The sequence below is a fragment of the Macaca nemestrina genome, chromosome 10, assembly GCF_043159975.1.
Source record: "Macaca nemestrina isolate mMacNem1 chromosome 10, mMacNem.hap1, whole genome shotgun sequence".
Classification (NCBI taxonomy): Eukaryota; Metazoa; Chordata; class Mammalia; order Primates; family Cercopithecidae; genus Macaca; species Macaca nemestrina.
The window spans coordinates 129935889-129955573 of NC_092134.1; the positions used below are offsets into that span (position 1 = coordinate 129935889).

General features: G+C 46.8%; 1 protein-coding gene across 3 annotated transcripts in view; it reads right to left on the bottom strand.

The window, feature by feature from the left end:
• Positions 1-19685, bottom strand: part of LOC105464697 (BCL2 like 14) — a 44648-nt gene that overhangs the window by 20451 nt on the left and 4512 nt on the right. Inside the window, exons 3-4 of one of the 3 annotated variants that reach the window (XM_071072195.1) lie at positions 10973-11065; positions 8044-8241 (exon numbers count right to left, since the gene is read on the bottom strand). The exons of 1 other annotated variant lie outside the window; for it this stretch is intronic. The gene's annotated coding sequence lies outside the window, so the exon portion shown is untranslated. The remainder of the gene's footprint in view (positions 1-8043; positions 8242-10972; positions 11066-19685) is intronic. One more of the 3 variants, XM_071072194.1, reaches the window with a different exon arrangement.

The window sequence follows — 19685 nt, forward strand, 5'->3', positions numbered from 1 at the left end:
GTAGTGAGCCGAGATTGCGCCACTGTACTCTAGCCTGGCGACAAAGTGAGACTCCATCTCAAAAAAAAAAAAAAAAAAAAAAAGAGAATGAACTAATGAACTAAGTAAGAGGTCTAACAGAGATGCAGAAAGCCAGGTGAGAGGGCAGGGATAGGTGAGCTTCAAAGAAAGAGGCAAGTGAAAGCTTTTGGAAAGTTAGAAGGAGTTAGACGGGTGGGTGGATATTGGGGCTAGAACAGGGTGGACAGAGGGGAGATTATAGGTGAATTCAGAGTGTGTTTGAAGAGTGGTGAGAGAACTGCGGCAGCATACGTAAGCAGTTTGCAAGTAGCCAGGGCTTGAAAAGAGTGGAGGGAAAATAAGTGAACTAGCACTTGCGTCCGGATTATGGTGGTCTTCGACTATCAGGCTGAAGCTTCGCCTTTTCTCACGTTGATCAGTATGTTTCAAAAGGAGCTGTGGACTGTGGAGTTAAAGATCTTGCTGGGGAGGTGGCAAAAGAGGGAGGCCAACTCAGGGAAGAGAAATGCCTGGGACCTGACCCTTCCCTTCCTCGGTTCCTTCTCCCTCTACCCTCTGCTTTAGCTTGTCCAGGCTTCTCTCTCCCCTCTCTCTGTCTTTCTTTTTTCTTGCTATATTTGGTATGCCATGTAAGATTTCATCTGAAAAAAGCATCCTGTTATTTTATTTTACTTTTTACGAATTTGAAACACACTGATGGAGGCAATGGAGAGCTGTTCAACGTTTTTAGTAGAGAGTGATGTGATCACAGGCATGTTTTAAAAAGATCAGTATACAAGCACTAAAACAACAGGATGCAAGCATTTTGTCTTTATTTCCATACGAATAACAGGATAGATAAAGAACTGATTTTGTTCAATTTCCTTGGCTTAAGCTTACATGATATAACTCCTTCTCTGGGTTTCCTGCTAGGAAAGCAGTTCTTTTTGCTAATAATCTGTTTCCTTCTGCTGTCTGCTCAGGACTACATTTTCCTTTTTGTCTCAGATGCGAGAAAGCCCAGATCTACCGTGTGAAATGTCCCAGGCAGTGAGTGTATCAAGAATTAGCATGGGTTTCTCAGTCTAATAGTCCCAAATTCAGATTGTGGCCATGCCAATGACTAGTTTTGTGACATGTGGCAGGTTACTCCACCTCTCCAAACATGAACTTCCTATAGGCAAATTGCAAAAAATAATAGTCACCTTGCACAGATATTGTGACGGTGTAAGGTACACAAGAGAAGTCCCTGCACAGAACCTGGCTCAAAAGTGGTAGTTACGTTTTTTTCTAGTTCAGCTGTTGTCCTTGGCCCTCAGGCTCTTTTTTTTTTGAGACTCAATTTTGCTCTGTGGCCCAGGCTGGAGTGCAGATCATAGCTCACCACAGCCTCAACCTCCCTGGCTCAAGGGATTCTCTCACCTCAGCCTCTTAAGTAGCTAGGACCACAGGCACACGCCACCACACCTGGTTAATTTTTTTGTTTTGTTTTTTAGAGACGAGGTCTCGCTCTGTTGCCCAGGCTGGTGTCAAACTCCTGGGCTCAAGTGATCCACCTGCCCCAGCCTCCCAAAGTGCTGGGATTCAAGTGATCCACCTGCCCCAGCCTCACAAAGTGCTGGGATTACAGCCATGAGCTACCATGCCCGGCCTCAGGCTTTGTCTTAATATGGCTCTTAATCACGTTCCCTTCCGTTCCTGGTCCTAATTCAAGACCGTCTTTCGGCATGTAAGCTGGTGTGATGGTAAAGAAGCTGCAGCGATATTAAGGGGATTGGCTGGCATGTTTTTCTTTTTCTTTCCACCATACCCTGTCATACCAGGACCAAATTATAAAGAAATGGGACAGTAACTGGAGACAGGGTTTGAGGCAGTGTGAGGCGGTACAGACAAATTGACCTGGGTGTCTGAAGGACGGATGGCCAGGACTGGCTCAGCTTCTAACTTGCAACATCCTTGGGCAAGTCACTCCATCTTTTTGTCCCTCGGTGTCCACATTATTGATAGAAGGAGGATATTCTCTAACTTTTCCCCCTGGCTCTGCTATTAGAAGGAGGTGTAGGAGCTGAAATATCTCCCCTAAGGGCCTGCTGGATGCTGCCTGTTTCCATCACTGTATCCTCCCCTTTACTTAGAAGAGGCTCATACTGGCCAATAGCGAAGCCGTTTATCTGAGGAACTGACCCTTGGCCAGGCCCCAGGGAAGCAAGGGTCCCTGGCTAGGTGCGTGCTGATGGAAGTGAGTCTGGGAGGGATGCAGGGGGCTACGCCACAACATCAGGTGACGAGGGAGGGGACAGAAATGGCTCTCCCAGTGTAGCAAAGGGCAAGTTGCAAAACCCGCCAGACCAACTACACAAACACAATTACACAACCTCCAAGCCCCATGAACCCCCCTCACATAACTGAATGTAAGCAAATGCTTGAGGAGTATGGCATGAAGTGGGGGTCATGACGCCATCCTTCCTCCCCCTCTGCTGTTTCTTCACATTCCTGTCTTATTCCAGGGCTTGGACAATCTTTCTTCCCGCCACTGCTCCAATTTCACATTCACTTACATGCATTTCACTCACATGCAAACCGTTTGCTCTGTCGGGAGTCACGTCAATGTCTCCTCAAAGGTCATGTTCCTTCCTGCTTTTCCACTTACCCCTTCCTGCTCCCCAATTCCATCCAAGCCCACCCTCCCCCATGCATTTTCCAGTCATCCCACCCTCCCCTCATCCATCCCCGCAGCACAGCCCTGTCCATTCTGCCTGTAAGGGACATCTGGTGACCCTATACTCACCCCAGCTCCACTTCTCTGTTCCCAATGACCAATATTGGTCTCACTAAAGATGAGACAACCATTATGTGTCTCCTGATCCAAAAACACTGGATCCGAATCTGATCAAACCTCTGGATCTAATGATCAGTTTACAGGAAATTCAGGGGACAGAGAAATAAGCTAACGACCACAAGAAGGCAGCTATCCAAATTCAGTATGTGGTAAATTCTGCAAGACAAATGGCCAGTTTCTTCAACAAGTAAATAGCACCAAAAAGAGGTGAAGACAGAGAACTGCTACAGCTTAAAAGAGACGTAAGAAACATATCTGACAGGGCACAGTGGCTCACGCCTGTAATCCCAGCACTTTGGGAGGCCAAGGCGGGTGGATCACCAGAGGTCGAGAGTTTGAGACCAGCCTGACCAACGTGGAGAAACGCCGTCTCTACTAAAAATACAAAATTAGTCAGGCATGGTGGCGCATGCCTGTAATCCCAGCTACTCGGGAGGCTGAGGCAGGAGAATCACTTGAACCTGGGAGGCGGAGGTTGCGGTGAGCCGAGATTGTGCCATTGTATTCCAGCCTGGGCAACAAGAGTGAAACTCTATCTCCAAAAAAGAAAAAAGAAAGAAAAGAAACATGTCAGGCAGGGCACGATGGTTCATGCCTGTAATCCCAGCACTTTGGGAGGCAGGAGTTCAAGACCAGCCTAGCCAACATGGTGAAACCCCATCTCTAAAAAAACACAAAAATTAGCTGGGCATGATGACGGGTGCCTGTAGTTGGGAGTCTGGGGCAGAAGAATCACTTGAACCTGAGAGGCAAAGGTTCCAGTGAGCGGGGATTGTGCCATTGCACTCCAGCCTGGGTGACAAAGGGAGACTCCGTCTCAAAAATAAATAAATAAATAAAAAGAAAAAAGAAACATATATATACATATAAAAGGACAGGTCAATTAGATGTCATGAGTGGATCTTTATTAAATCTTAATTCAAACATACTTACTGTATGAAGACGTAGATATCTTTGAGATGATAGAGAACTAAACATGGTGTATATTTTAGATGATATTAAGGAAGTATTGATCATCTTGGCTGGCACCGTGGCTCACACCTGTAATCCCACCACCTTAGGAGGCCAAGGTGGGAGGATCACTTGACGCCTGGATTTGGAGACCAGCCTAGGCAACAAAGTAAGATCCCATCCCTCTTTTTTAAAATTTAATATTATAAATATTTTTTAAAAAGATAATCTCATTAAATGTGGTAACACTGCCATTAAAAAGTACATATCTGGGCTGGGTGCAGTGGCTCACGCCTATAATCCTAGCACTTTGGGAGGCCGAGGTGGGCAGATCACTTGAGGTCAGGAGTTCAAGACCAGCCTGGCCAACATGGTGAAACCCCGTCTCTACTAAAAATATAAAAATTAGCCAGGTGTGGTGGCACATGCCTGTAATCCCAGCTACTTGGGAGGCTGAGGCTGGAGAATCTCTTGAACCCAGGAGGTAGAGGTTGCAGTTAGCTGAGATGGTACCATTGCACTGAGTAACAGAGTCAGACTCCATCTCAAAATAATAATAATAATAATAAAGAAAATAAATAAAAAGGTACATATCTGCAAGTATATATAGTATATATGCATATAAAAACAAAGTAGACATACTGTAAGATACGAAGGCGGGACTTTGGCTGGCTTCCCCAGCACCTAGAGTAGTGCTTGATGCTGTACTGACTGGGCTACCCGGGTTCTCTAGAGTAGCGCTTGACACATGGTAGGTGCTCAGATATCCGATGACTGACCAGATGATTGATTATAGGACTGCCAGACACATTCAGAATACAGGACACGTCCGGTCACATTTGAAGTTCAGATAAAGAGCAAATAATTTTTTAGTATATGTCCCAAATATCATGAGACTCATATATCATAAATATTAGTATATGTCCCCAATAAATATTATATGCTAAAAACCACTCATATTTGTTGTTTATCTGACATTCAAACGTAACTGGCTGTCTTGCATTTTTGCTTGCTAACTCTGGCTCCTCCTAGGAGTGGAAGGTGTTGCTGAGATACACTGAGACCTGAGGTGTGTGCAAGCAGCAAAGCGGGTCACCAAGCCGGGTGAGGCTCTGGCAGGGTCTGTGGTCAGAATTAGGTACGGCAGACTTGGTGGGGAAAAGGCGGAGTCTAGCAAGAGACCGGATATGGAATTTCTCAGGAGAGGATTCATGAGGCTTTTGATTCAAGGCTTCCTTTTGGACTGAGCAGCTCAGGGTACTGTAGGAAGGATGTGCACCCTGGTCCTTCAGGAACTGTGTCCTTGGGTAGGAGGCTGTGCCCCCTCGTCAAGCCAGTAATGCTGTGCTCCTGAAGAAATCTCCATGTACATTAGAAACAATCCAGACCTTTTGAATGTAACGCGAGGGCTTTAAAATTGTGTGTGTGTGTGCCTGTATATGTGTGTGTGTGTGAGAGGGGTGTTGTTGGAGAGAGAGCTTCTTTAAGAAACAAGTTTGCTAATGCTGTTTCAGCGGCAACATCAGAAATCGTGGAAACCACTGAGGTCAAGATGGAGTACTTAGTCCTTCCATTCCGTAAAATGTGAGATTTTTGTTGTCTTACAGGCTAGAAAGGCTGTGACTTGGCCCCGCCGACAGGCAAAGCTAAGGATGAAAGAGGATGAGAGAGAGGCAGAAAGAACAGTGCTTAGGAGCCGGCCCCAGAAGGAGGCTACCCTACAGCGCAGGGAGGGCGGGGGCCACTGCCATAAGAGCCTGGAGAGCAAGGAGCAAAAGAGAACAAATGGAGACAAAAGGGTTAAGGGGGTTTAAATGTATTTAACAAATGCAGATGCCGGACCCAGTGGCTCACGCCTGTAATCCCAGCACTTTGGGAGGCCCAGGGGCAGGATCACTTAAGCCCAGGAGTTCAAGACCAGCCTTGGCTCTGTCTCTACAAAAAATGAAAAAAAATTAGCTGGGCGTGGTGGTGTGCACCTGCAGTCCCTGCCACTTGGGAGGCTGAGCAGAGAGAATCACTTGAGCCTGGGAGCCAGAGGCTGCAGTGAGCTATGATCGTGCCATATGATCTGTTGTCTGGAGCCTCCCCTTCTGCCCTTCTCCTCTCCCCCTCACTTCAGACCTCTCAGGGTCTTCGTGCCGGCTGCCCGGACTGTACACCCGGTGTACTCCAGCCTGGGTGGCAGAGGGAGACACTCTCTCAAAAAACAAAAATAAAGAAAAACAAAAAACCCACCCACACAAACATAGAATTTTTGTTTTTTCTAATCCTCGTTATAAATTACTTGTTCAGTTTACAGCTAGGTCTTACTTTCAAGCAGCAGCGATCGAGTATTATCACAGGTTAGATCCCTTCTGGTTTCAGCTGTTCCTACAGAAATTGTACTTTATCCAAGAAGCCCAACTTTGGGGTTTATGGAAATATAAACCATAAGTTTTATGCTTATGGTGATAGAAGCCCTGGGTAGGGCCCCTGAGTGCTGGTTCAGAACCTGGAGGGGAGTGAAACCCGTGAGGCTTATTCTAATTCAGGGCCGCAGAGCACACAACCCCGCCTCACTGCCCTGTTTACCTTCCTGCTCCTTATCGATAACAAACCTGCACTCTCAGAAGCAAGGCTACAGAGGTTCAGGTTCTTTTCTTGGCCTCTTTCCCTCCCCGAGGTGGCCAGGGTCCTCCACGTCTGGCACCAGCGAGTCCTTTGGGAACACTGGCTGCCTGGCCGGATGTGCTGAGAGGCCGGCTGGGAAGGCCACGCTGCAACAAGCACCTACATTCCAGGTATTGGCAGATGCACTGTCGCAGGGTTCTCGCTCTGCGGACTCACTTGTTGAGGTCAGATTTCACTTCCCTCCCAGGGGGTGGCAGCTAATGATGGATGAGCACACAGAGGAAACTGTAGCAAGCACCTCGTGTTTCCGCACACAGAGGCGGCCACCACCTAGTGCCCCAGTTACGCTGGACACCTGGTTCGCTGTGCCTCTGCCTGTCCCAGTGGTAAGGGGTGTGGAGAACCCCTTGGCGGCTGTCCCAGCAGAAGAGCTGACTTCATGTGCTCAGGACACACAGTTGAGGCCTGAGTGGATCTCGTGGGCGCTGACACTCATCCCCACGGAGCCTCCCACAGCACATCCTAAGCTCAGCTTGGTTCTATTGTCTGGAGCCTCCCCTTCTGCCCTTCTCCTCTCCCCCTCACTTCAGACCTCTCAAGGTCTTCGTGCCTTCTGCCTGGACTGTTTTTGTTTTTTTTTTTTTTGATACGGAGTCTCGTTCTGTCGCCCAGGCCGGAGTGCAGTGGCGCGATCTCGGCTCACTGCAAGCTCTGCCTCCCAGGTTCATGCCATTCTCCTGCTCTGCCTCCCGAGTAGCTGGGACTACAGGCGCCGGCCACCTCACCCGGCTAGTTTTTTGCATTTTTTAGTAGAGACGGGGTTTCACCTTGTTAGCCAGGTTGGTCTCGATCTCCTGACCTCGTGATCCGCCCGCCTTGGCCTCCCAAAGTGCTGGGCGTGAGCCACCGCACCCGGCTGGGACTGTTCTTTAATACTAAAGGTGAAATGAGGAGTGAGAGAAAGTGCCTTAACTTCCCACCACAGAAGCTGAACGCTAGACAGAGCCTCAGGTCATATTCACCAAACAGAAGGTCCAAGGCTCTGACTGTGGAAAGAACGGGGCAGGGAGCTCAGGGAGGAGGGAGCTTTCCGGAGGGGAGAGAGAAGGGTCTTCCATTTACCTGTGCCTTAGACTCAAGGAATTCTCTGGGGGTCTAGACCTCCTGTGGATGAGTGCCCAAGTTCCCACAAGGTACTCAGGACTCTGATCTCAAACCAGGAATTCCCACGCTGGCTCCAGTCCCCGCATCCCCGTGGTCTCCAGCTTGGGCAATGGTGTCCCTGGCCATGGAAAGGCTGTCATGTCATTGCATACCTCCCCGGATACATAAGCAGAGGACTGAGTAACGTCACATGGCTCAAGCAGTAATGTGTTCTTAACTGAATGTCGTCCCAAACTCTTTGTAGCAAAAGAGAAATGAAAGAGAAACCTAATAACCTTTCTTTCTGTTTCCTGGAAACCCCTATAAACTAGATTCTCAATGTCATTTTGTGTCCGGAGACTTACGTGATAAGGACTTTGTAATAAACCCAGTAAAGAGCTCCCCAAATTAGACCGCCTCATTTGGCAAACAGCTAAAGACTGGGCTGTGTCCTCCTGCGAAGGCTGAGAATGAAGACTGGTGCCTCCTGGTGTTACCTGGTCTGGAAGCTGTCCGTGATTTCTTCTGCTTCAGGTCAGGTGGCAGTAAGGATATTTCTAGACCTGAGATTCTCTCCACGAAACTCAAGAGGAAACGTTCAACAGGTCTTCTTGGCTTGTCGTTTGGAAAGATTCATGAAGTTTAGCGCTCCAGGCTGTAGCTTCTTCAGGTTTAGGACTCAGGCTGAAAAGAGGCTTAAAGAAGGAGAACCACTTCCTTATTAAGCCCTGCCCCTGGCTCTTTAATTGAAGGAGGGGCTGATCTTTGCCCGTGTAATTTGACTCTAAAAGGAATTCTGTATCCATTACCTAGCACTCTTCCTGCCCTTTGGGATAACTAGGTGGGTGTTCTGATACTTTACTCTCCTTATCAGTTGTTGTTAGTTGAACAAATGTTTACTGACCACCTACCATGGTACAGGTACTGTACCCATATTTAATCTTTTTTTTTTTTTTTTTTTTTTTTTTTTTTGGAGACAGAGTTTCACTCTGTTACCCAGGCTAGAGTGCAGTGGTGCGATCTTGGCTCACTGCAACCTCCGCCTCCTGCGTTCAAGAGATTCTCCTGACTTTCTGGGATTACAGGCTTGCACCAGCACGCCCGGCTAATTTTTGTATTGTTAGTAGAGACACGGGTTTCGCCATGTTGGTCTCGAGCTCCTGGCCTCAGGTGGTCCGCCCTCCTCGGCCTTCCAAAGTGCTGGGATTACAGGCTTGAGCCACTGCGCCGGGCCCACATATTTAATCTTAACAACACTGAGAGGCAGGTGTTATGATTCCCATTGCACAGATGAGGAAACTGAGGCTCAGAGAGGTGAAGTATCTTGCTAGGGATCCCTGTCAGTTGAGCTGAGATCCAAATCGTGCTCTTTCTGGCTTTACACTATATCATTTCACCTCTCCTACGTGACTCAAAGATTGTATTCAAGTGGAACCACTGGGAAAGTGTTCAAAACGGAATCTAACCACAGCCATCGTAAAAACCACAAAAACCCACTGAAAGGCCAAATGTCATAAGTTTAGAGATGGAATTCCCTATTATATGAAGTGGGAAACACTTACTTCTGATTTTATGCTCTATCCAGAGTCTTAAGTGAAATAGATATGTATGGCCACACTTGAGATCATAAACCCTGGACCGCTGTCAAACTGTGACGATGAAGGAAGTATGAATAATGAAAGGGGAATTATCGCTATTTTCGTAAAAGTGGGGAAGAATGGGTCATTTTAATATTAGGCAAACAGATCCACAAGAGACAAACATGGTAGTTATGGGAAAGTTAGAGATTTAGTAACTCAAGGTGAATTTTCACTAACAAACTAATATTTTTTGCACCAGTGTGGTCAATGTAGAGGGTATTAAAGAAATACTAAGAATGATTTTTATCTTTTTATAAAAACGTGCCATCTTTTTTTGTGGGGGAGGGGGGGATGATGAGATATATTCACTGGAAACAATTCAAGAATAAACAGGGCCTGGCTCGGTGTCTCAAGCCTGTAAGCTCAGCATTTTGGGAGGCTGAGGTGAGAGGATCACTTGAAGCCAGGAGTTTGAGACCAGCCTGGGCAACATAGTGATGAGACAAGAGTTCTTCAGGACTGGTTTGCAAGGTACAGGTCACAAAGACCCCACTGATAAAATGACATGTAGTAAAGCAGCAGCCCAAACCTACCAGAACCAAGATGCAATGAAAGCAAGCTCCGGTCATCCCCACTGCTCACTGTACGCCAATGATTACACACCATTACACTGGTGTGCTAGAAGACACTCACTCCTACGGCCCCACGGCAGTTTACAAATGTTATGGCAATGTCTGCAAGCTACCCTATATTGTCTGAAATGGGAGAAACCCTCAGTTCTGGGAACTCGCCACCGTTTTCCCAGGAAATTCACGAAGAATTCACTTTTGGTTTAGCATATGATCAAGAAATACCCGTACACTCAATCAAGCAGCCCATGCCACTGCTCTGCCTATGGAGCAGCACCCCTCCCTTTTTTTTTTTTTTTTTTTTTTTTTGTCTTTTTGAGATGGAGTTTCGCTCTTATTGCCCAGGCTGGAGTGCAATGGCGCAATCGTGGCTCACCGCAACCTCCGCCTCCCCAGGTTTAAGCAATTCTCCTGCCTCAGCCTCCTGAGTAGCTTGGATTACAGGCATGTGCCACCACGCCCGGCTGATTTTGTATTTTTAGGGGAGACGGGGTTTCTCCATGTTGGTCAGGCTGTTCTGGAACTCCCGACCTCTGGTGATCCGCCCGCCTCAGCCTCCCAAAGTGCTGGGATTACAGGCATGAGCCACTGTGCCCGGTACCCCCCTTTTATTCCTTAACTTGCTTAATACACTTGCTTTCATTTTGCTTTGTTGGCTCACTCTTGAATTCCTGTGGGAAGCCAAGAACCCATGTGGCCTCCTAGGCTGAACCCCAGTTTTGGGATTCACCCTGTGATAGTGAGACCCCATCTCTTGTTATTATTATTATTTTTTAATTAGCCAGGCATGACTCACACATGTAGTGCTAGCTACTCAGGGGGCTGAGGTGGGAGGATCACTGCAGACCAGGTATTCAAGACCAGCTAGACAACGTAGCATGGTGGCACATGCCTGTAGTCCTAGCTACTTGGTGGTCTGAGGCAGGAAGATTGCTTGAGCCCAGGAGTTCAAGGAGGCAGTAAGCTAGGATCATGCTATTGTAGTTTAGCCTGGGTGACAGAGTAAGACCCTGTCTCAAAACAAGAAGAAAAACCCTGTCTCAAAACAACAAACAAACAAAACAAACAAACAATAAACCCACAAATGCATATAAGCAATAATAAAATCACATCACATAGTATGGACTACTGGAGTTCTGAGTTACTAACTAAACAATGTTGGTTGCAGAAACCATTGAGAATCCTGAAGTGTCTTGGTCACGCACAGTGGCTCATACCTGCAATCCCAGCACTTTGGGAAGCTGAGGCAGGAGGACGGACTGTGTCCCGGAGTTTGAAACTAGCCTGGGTAACATGGCGAGACCCCATCACTACAAAAAAATAAAAAGTTAGCTGGGCGTAATGGAGCACACCTGGAGTCTCAGCTACTCAGGAGACTGAGGTGGGAGGATTTCTTGAGCCCAGGAGGGGGCCAGGGGGTTGAGGCTGCAATGAGCCATGATCACACCACTGCACTCAGCCTGGGTGACACAGCCAGACCCTGTCTCCAAAAAAAAAAAAAAAAAAAAAAAAATCCTGAAAGGTTTTGGCAAGGCAACTATTAACACAGGGAAGGGACAAACCCCTATGGAAGCTGAGGAGAGCAACTGTCCACCTCTCATTCAACTATGCTATCTCCACGCCTGACAAGCTGACCACGGACACGTCACAACACATGTTAGATATTAAACAGCAGAAACAAAAACCTCTTTTCTCTCGATCCTAAACACAGACGTGCTGTTGTAGAAAACTTGTAAAACAGCGCACATAATAAGGATTGCCCTCATGCAGTCATTCAGCGCGAAATGCTGCTAAAAATTTGGCGGACGTCTCTTCTTTTCTTTGAGAAAAAGCAGACACAGGACAAACTCTCTGCCCTCCCCCTCTCTATGAGGAAAGACAGGATGATTCTCCTTTTTCCTTCAGACAGAGTCTCGCTCTGTTGCCCAGGCTGGAGTGCAGTGGCACAATGTCGGCTCGCTGCAACCTCTGCCTCCCAGGTCCAAGCTATTCTCCCACCTCAGCCTCCACAGTAGCTGGAATTACAGGCATGTGCCACCACGGCCGGCTTATTTTTGGATTCTTAATAAAGACAGGGTTTCACTATTTTGGCCAGACTGGTCTCCAACTCCTGAGCTCAAGATATTCGTCTGCCTCAGTCTCCCAAAAGTGCTGGGATTACAGGTGTGAGCCACCACGCCCAACCGTCATAACTTCTAATAAACTTATTTCGTAAATAAAAATCTTTAGTGGCTGCATCATTCCAGTGAATGATAGCATAAAAAATATTCAGCCAGTGGAGAATCTCTTGAACCCGGGAGGCGGAGGTTGCAGTGAGCTGAGATCGTGCCACTGCACTCCAGCCTGGGTGACAGAGGGAGACTCAGTCTCCAAAACATAAAAATCAAAATCAAATAAAAGAAAATAATTCAGCCAGGCAACTATTTTTAAATGTTTTGTTTGTCGCCGGGCACGGTGGCTCATGCCTGTAATCCCAGCACTTTGGGAGGCCGAGGCAGGCAGATCACGAGGTCAGGAGATCAAGACCATCCCGGCTAACACAGCGAAACCCTGTCTCTACTAAAAATATAGAAAATTAGCCGGGTGTGGTGGTGGGCGCCTGTAGTCCCAGCTACCTGGGAGGCTGAGGCAGGAGAATGGTGTGAACCTGGGAGGCGGAGGTTGCAGTGAGCCGAGATCGTGCCACTGTACTCCAGCCTGGGCAACAGAGCGAGACTCCGTCTCAAAATAATACTAATAATATTAATGCTTTGTTTGTCTTCAGGTGCTTACTGTTACAAATAATGCTGCAGGGTATAGCTTTTCATCTTTGCTCACATTTTCCATTATTTCCTGAGAAATGATGCCTGAGAGTGGAATTACTTGGTGTGAATATTTTTGAAACTGTTATATATGCTTTCAATTCACTTTAATCTATGATTCTGGAATTGATTTATATCATCACTGGAAATACATCTTAGATTAAAATGCCTAAGAGTGGCCGGGCGCGGTGGCTCAAGCCTGTAATCCCAGCACTCTGGGAGGCCGAGGCGGGCGGATCACGAGGTCAGGAGATCGAGACCATCCTGGCTAACACGGTGAAACCCCGTCTCTACTAAAAAAAAATACAAAAAACTAGCTGGGCGAAGTGGCGGGTGCCTGTAGTCCCAGCTATTCGGGAGGCTGAGGCAGGAGAATGGCGTAAACCCGGGAGGCGGAGCTTGCAGTGAGCTGAGATCCGGCCACTTCACTCCAGCCCGGGCGACAAAGCGAGACTCCGTCTCAAAAAAAAAAAAAAAAAAAAAAAAATGCCTAAGAGTTTGAGTAATATAGATAGAAAGCCCATCCTCAGGAAAACGGTGGGGTTTTTACCCATCACTACGAGTAACCATATAAGACTTGAAAGTCCAGATGAGCAGATTTTAGAGTGGACACCAGATTATTTTGGGGCTATGACATTTATCCTTGTTTTGATTTCAATGATGAAACTCAATGAAATAAGATCAGAGATGAAACGAAGCAACAAAAGGCTGTGACTGGTTGAAATGAAAGATTTGGGAAAAGGAGCAGAGGAGAAGCACCATTCATTAAGCACATCTGTGAAGGGGTCAAGATGTCACCCCCCGAAAAGTACACCACTTTAACCTTATTTTGAGCTGAAGGCAATGAAGATGAAGCAGACACAAGAAAAGCTCTCGGCCAGGCGCGGTGGCTCACGCCTGTAATCCCAGCACTTTGGGAGGCCGAGGTGGGTGGATCATCTGAGGTTAGGAGTTCAAGACCAGCCTGGCCAACATGGTGAAACCCCATCTCTACTAAAAATACAAAAATTAGCTGGGCACAGTGGCAGGTGCCTGTATTCTCAACTACTTGAGAGGCCGGGGCAGGAGAATCGCTTGAATCTGGGTGGCAGAGGTTGCAGTGAGCCAAGATTGTGCCACTGCACTCCAGCCTGGGCAACAGAGCAAGACTTCGCCTCAAAAAAAAAAAAAAAAAAAAGAAAGAAAGAAAGAAAGAGAAACTCTCTGCTCCCCACGTCTCCCTAGCAAGGAGGACAGGAAGATTCTCAATCACTGGCGACAACTCTGGACTCCTAAGCAGCCCAGAGATGGCACTGGAGGAACCTACATAACCAGCCTCACTACGGCGATCTTTATCTTCCATCACTTTCCCCATCTACTTACCTTCCCACAGTTTGCCACCTCCAGAAGCCTAACGCTCTTTCCCTTTGTCTTGTCACTTCTTTTTTTGTTTGTTTGTTTGAGATGGAGTCTCACTTTGTTGCCCAGCCTGGAGTGAAGTGGTGCGATCTCGGCTCACTGCAACCTCCGCCTCCCAGGTTCAAGTGATTCTCCTGCCTCAGCCTTCAGAGTAGCTTAGATTACAGGTGCACGCCATCATGCCCAGCTAATTTTTTATTTTTGTAGAGACAGTGTTTCTCCATGTTGGCCAGGCTGGTCTCGAACTCCTGACTTCAAGTGATCCGCCTGCCTCGGCCTCCCAAAGTGCTGGGATTACAAGCATGAGCCACGGCGCCCGGCTTGTCTTGTCACTTCTTTACAAATTGATGTTTTTTTAAAAGGTGCTCTATAAGCCCAAGTTCTGATCACTCCTTTGAGTTACTCATCGTTGAGCGATGCTGTGTGTATGCAAGTGTTAATAATAAACTTCTGTTTGTTTCTCTTTTGTTAATCACTTTTGTCAGTCTAATTTGCAGGGCCCCAGCCAAAAAACCTAGGAGGGTAGAGGAAAAATAAATTTTCTTCTCCCCATACCTGTAAGAAGATCCTCTAATTTGTGGTTTGAGTGAAGACAAAATAACAGAAGGACTGAAGTGATAGTGCTGTGTTGCGATAACTCGCCTGGCCAGAGACGAGATGGAAGATGTTCTCGGTCCGGAGATCACAGGGGCACCAAGGCAGGATGTAATTGTGATAGGAGATCTGACTTCCGTGACTTCCATGGAAGACTCCTGATAAACAAAGGTCATTTCGCACTTGATGCTAATATCATCTCTCAAGTCAAAGGAAGCCACGGTGATAAACATTGTTCTATCCTTGCATTTGGCTGACAAAGAGGCACTGGCTGGTCTCATAGAAGCAATGGGAACCTTGGAGAAAGAACGTTCATCTCACTGTAAAACTGGAGATGGTTGAGAGAGAATTCTGAGCCTAGTTGGGCAAAATTTTTAGAGAAAAGATAGGCATGCTTTCATGGCCGTGGCTCCAAAGAGGCCTCACAATAAGAGTTCTTATTTTACTGAGTCCATGGCAATTATTAACTCAGCTGTGCAGTAGGCACTACGGTTATGTCCATTTTACAGATGAAGAAACGGAGATACAAAAGAGTTAAGCAGGTGAGATATGCTGGCTCACACCTGTAATCTCAGTGCTTTTGGGAAGCAGATTGCATGAGTCCAGGTGTTTGAGACTAGCCTGGGTAACATAGTGAGGTCCCATCTCCACAAAAAAATAAAAAAAAAATAATAAAAAAAAAATTAGCCAGGCATGGTACTGCATGCCTGTAGTCCCAGCTACTCTGAAGGCTGAGGTGGGAGGATCACTTGAGCCCAGGAGTTCAAGGCTGCAGTGATCAAACCACTGCACTCCAGCCTGGGTGACAGAACTGTCTCAAAAAAAAAAAAAAGAAAAAAATGTCACACATGGTAGCTCATGCCTGTAATCCCAGCACTTTGGGAGACTGAGGCAGGTGGATCACTTGAGGTCAGGAATTAGAGAACAACCTGGCCAACATGGTAAAACCCTGTCTCTACTAAAAATACAAAAATTAGCCAAGCGTGGTGGCACATGGCTGTAACCCCAGCTACTCAGGAGGCTGAGGCAGGAGAATCGCTTGAACCCAGGAGGCGGAGGTTGCAGTGAGCTGGCATCATGCCACTGCACTCCAGCCTGGGCAACAGAGACTCTGTCTGAAAAAAAAAAAAAAAAAAAGAGTCCGGGCATGGTGACTCACACTTGTAAGCCCAGCACTTTGGGAGGCCGAGGCGGGCAGATCACCTGAGGTCAAGAGTTCGAGAACAGCCTGGTCAATGTGGTGAAACCTCATTGGTACTAAAAATACAAAAAAAAAAAAGCTGGGTGTGGTTGGCACGCGCCTGTAGTCCCAGCTACTCAGGGAGGCTGAGGCAGGAGAATTGCTTGAACCCAGGATGGGGAGGTTGCAGTGAGCCAAGATGGAGCCACTGTACTCCAGCCTGGGTGACACAGAGAGACTCCATCTCAAAAAAAAAAAGAAAAGAAAAACAAAAAAAAGTGTTAAGTAAAATTGCCCAGGGTCACACATGAGGCAAAGCTGGAATTTGAGGGAGCCCAGGCAGTCTATCTTTAAAGCCCATGATGCTAACCACTAAACCTGACCATCTTCTTCACATGATTCAGATGCACCCTGGTTTGTTGATGTTCGTCACCTCTTTTCTGGACTTGCTATTACTGCTTTTTGACTTTGGTGTAGGGAAAAATGGAAAGATTTGCAACGGGCAAAGAGATTACTAGATATCCTTTCAATGGAATGTTAGCGCCTTTGGGGATTATCTGATTTTATAGAGATATGCCTATTTATTTGCTTTTCATTAGGCTATTTTACAACTCCTTAGAAACAAGTTAACATATAGAAAACTGATAGTAATGCAAATAATTCCTTGCATATTAAAATGCAAATAGTCTCCCGTGGAATGCCATTGTTTATTGTCCTGTAGATATTAACCAGTTTTTCCAGTTTTGCCTGCTTGTAAATGTAGTTTGGTATTTCTTTTTTATTTTTTGAGACGGAGTCTCGCTCTGTCTCCCAGGCTGGAGTGCAGTGGTGCAATCTCTGCTCACTGCAAGCTCCGCCTCCTGTGTTCACGCCATTCTCCTGCCTCAGCCTCCTGAGTAGCTGGGACTACAGGCGCCCGCCACCGTGCCCGGCTAATTTTTTGTATTTTTAGTAGAGGTGGGGTTTCACCGTGGTCTCGATCTCCTGACCTCATGATCCGCCCGCCTTGGCCTCCCAAAGTGCTGGGATTACAGGTGTGAGCCACTGCGCCCAGTTTTATTTCAGTATTTCTTATCTGACTATAAATGTGTGGTAGTTGGAGTTTTCTCCTTTGAGCTGGTTTTAATATTTTGCTGGCTCAAGTTAAATGAGTTAAATAAAATATTTGCCACATGTTCTTTTATGTCATGTGAGAGTCATGATTTTCTCCTTAAAAAATAATCTTTAACATTGGTTAAATCACTTAAATTACCTGGGCCTCAGGTCCCCTTCAGCCTCTTTGATTACATGCTTAATTGATTGAGATACATCTAGATAGAGATCTCAAGGTTCTCTCACTGACTGTGTTTTGTTTTTGTTTTGAGATGGAGTTTCACTCTTGTCGCCCAGGCTGGAGTACAGTGGCGAAATCTCGGCTCACTGCAACCTCTGAGGCCTTACAGGTTCAAGCGATTCTCCTGCCTCAGCCTCCTGAGTAGCTGGGATTACAGGCGCCTACCACCATGCCCAGCTAACTTTTATATTTTTAGTAGGAACGGGGTTTCACCATGTTGGTCAGGCTGGTCTTGAACTCCTGACCTCAGGTGATCCACCCACCTCGGCCCCCCAAAGTGCTGGGATTACAAGAGCCGTGAGCCACCGTGCCCAGCCTATTGACTGTGTTTTAATCAATGGCTCAGTTATTTACAGATAATACAAGTAACAATAGAGCATAGGACCAGGTTCCTCAGGCACAGTCTTGGAGTCAAATTCTGCTTCTGCTTCTGCTTCTTACTGTAGATGAGGAGTTTAGGGAGTGATCTGGAGGAAGAAGCAAAAAGGATGCTTGATTGCGAGGCTAAAAAGGAAGCTCTTGGATAAGCTCTCACTTTAAATGTATACAAATAGTGCCCACAGGAGATGTTAAAGAAAAATTTCCTGTTGATACTTGTTAAAATGGTAAGGCAGATTTTATCCGGGATTAGTGTAGGGACATCTGCAGGAGGGTCTTGCTATCAAGGAGAGAAGCTGGGCTCAACTCCGAATGCAGCACAGTAAGTGGCGATTCGTAGCCAAGGAGTAAGGTGGGGTCAGTGGGTGGAAAATTACTAAGGAGAAACACTGGGAGTCAGGGGATTCTGGCTAAGCTGACCTGGTGCGATTCTTACTGATGACCAGGCAGGGTGATCAGACATCGCCTGGGGGATGATGAGGGATGAGGAATTTGATCAGATTTGAGGGTGATCAGATATTGGGGGTGGGGGCATGCCCAAGGATGGGGCCTAACCGGGCTCAGAGGAGCCTGACTAAAGTTTGGTCAGGGACACAGTCTTTGTCAGTGGCTATGAAAACACAAATATGAAAGCGTGTGATAGGCCTGGAATAAGAGCACTAGACTGAACGGAGCTTCTTGAAAATGTTAATGACAGAAGAAGGGATTTTGCTGTTTATTCTCAACAACAGAAGGCAGAGACAAGGCAGAACCGCTCTGAGTCCATTTGACTTCTGTCTTCTCTACCAAGGAAAACAGTGTCAGTTGGAAATGACTGAGAGAAGTTGAAGCTTTCTGCCTGTGAGAAGAGGGCACGGGTGGGTTTCGCACCTGTAAGTGAATCTCTGGCCCAGAGTAGGGAGACCGAGGGCCATCACTGAGTGGTATCCGAGGACTGCAGGTGGCTTGCATTGTTTCAGCAAGTTGGCGGGTCTCAAAAACCCTGCACTGATGTTAATTCCTGCAAAATCTGAAACTGAGTTATTAAATGGATGATTTATGAACTGTTAGGATGGTGAGTTTCTTGTGTTCCTGGAGAGTAGGTCAGCGCAAAGGAATCCCATCTCCCCCGGATCAGGGGTGTCTTTGATGAAGTGCACGTTCACTCTGGCAAGGCTTCTCACAAAGACCTCCTGAGATGCATGTGAACGAGGTGAATTGCTGGCGAGATGAAACTGTAATTACAAAACTTTTCAGATGGTTTCCCACGTATATGTACTTGAATTGTGCGTTGATGGAATGAAGGCCGTGGCCTTTCTGGATTGTTTACTTTTTCATCTCCTCTCTTTCCTAGATGTGTGAGTGGGAGCAAATTGTTCAACCTCTCCAGCCCTCAATATTTTGTGAAAAATGCCTCAATCTCTAACTGTTTATGACTCTATGAGTAATCACTTCATACACACCTGGAGGGATGTCATTTTCCTCTGAATTCTCTCCCTGATTCTGTTTCATCATTTTTCTTTTTTTGAGATGGAGTCTTGCTCTGTCGCCAGGCTGGAGTGCAGTGGCACAATCTCGGATTGCTACAACCTCTACCTCCTGGGTTCAAGCGATTCTCCTGACTCAGCCTCCCGAGTAGCTGGGACTACAGGTGTGTGCCACCATGCCTGGCTAATTTTGTATTTTTAGTAGAGATGGGGTTTCACCACGTTGGCCAGGCTGGTCTCGATCTCCTGACCTCGTGATCCACCCACCTCAGCCTCCCAAAGTGCTGGGATTATAGGCGTGAGCCACTGCGCCTGGCCCGTTTCTTCATTTTTCATGATTGACTTAGATTATAACGAATGTGTAGAAGATGTGAGGATGCTGGAGAGAATATAGATAAAAGGTCAGGCCCTGGAGTCAGATAATCCTAGGTATGAGTCTTGCGTCAATCCCTTCCTAATTGGATTTTTTTTTCTTTTTTTTTTTGAGATGGTGTCTCACTCTGTCACCCAGGCTGGAATGCAGTGGCACAATCTCGGCTCACTGCAACCTCCACCTCCTGGGTCCAAGCAATTCTCCTGCCTCAGCCTCCCAAGTAGCTGAGATTACAGGCATGCGCCACCACGCCTGGCTAATTTTTTGTATTTTTAGTATATATGGGGTTTCTCCGTGTTGGCCAGGCTGGTCTCGAACTCCTGACTTCAGGTGATCCACCCATCTTGGCTTTCCAAAGTGCTGGGATTACAGGCATGAGCTACCGCACCCAGCCCCTAATTGGATTT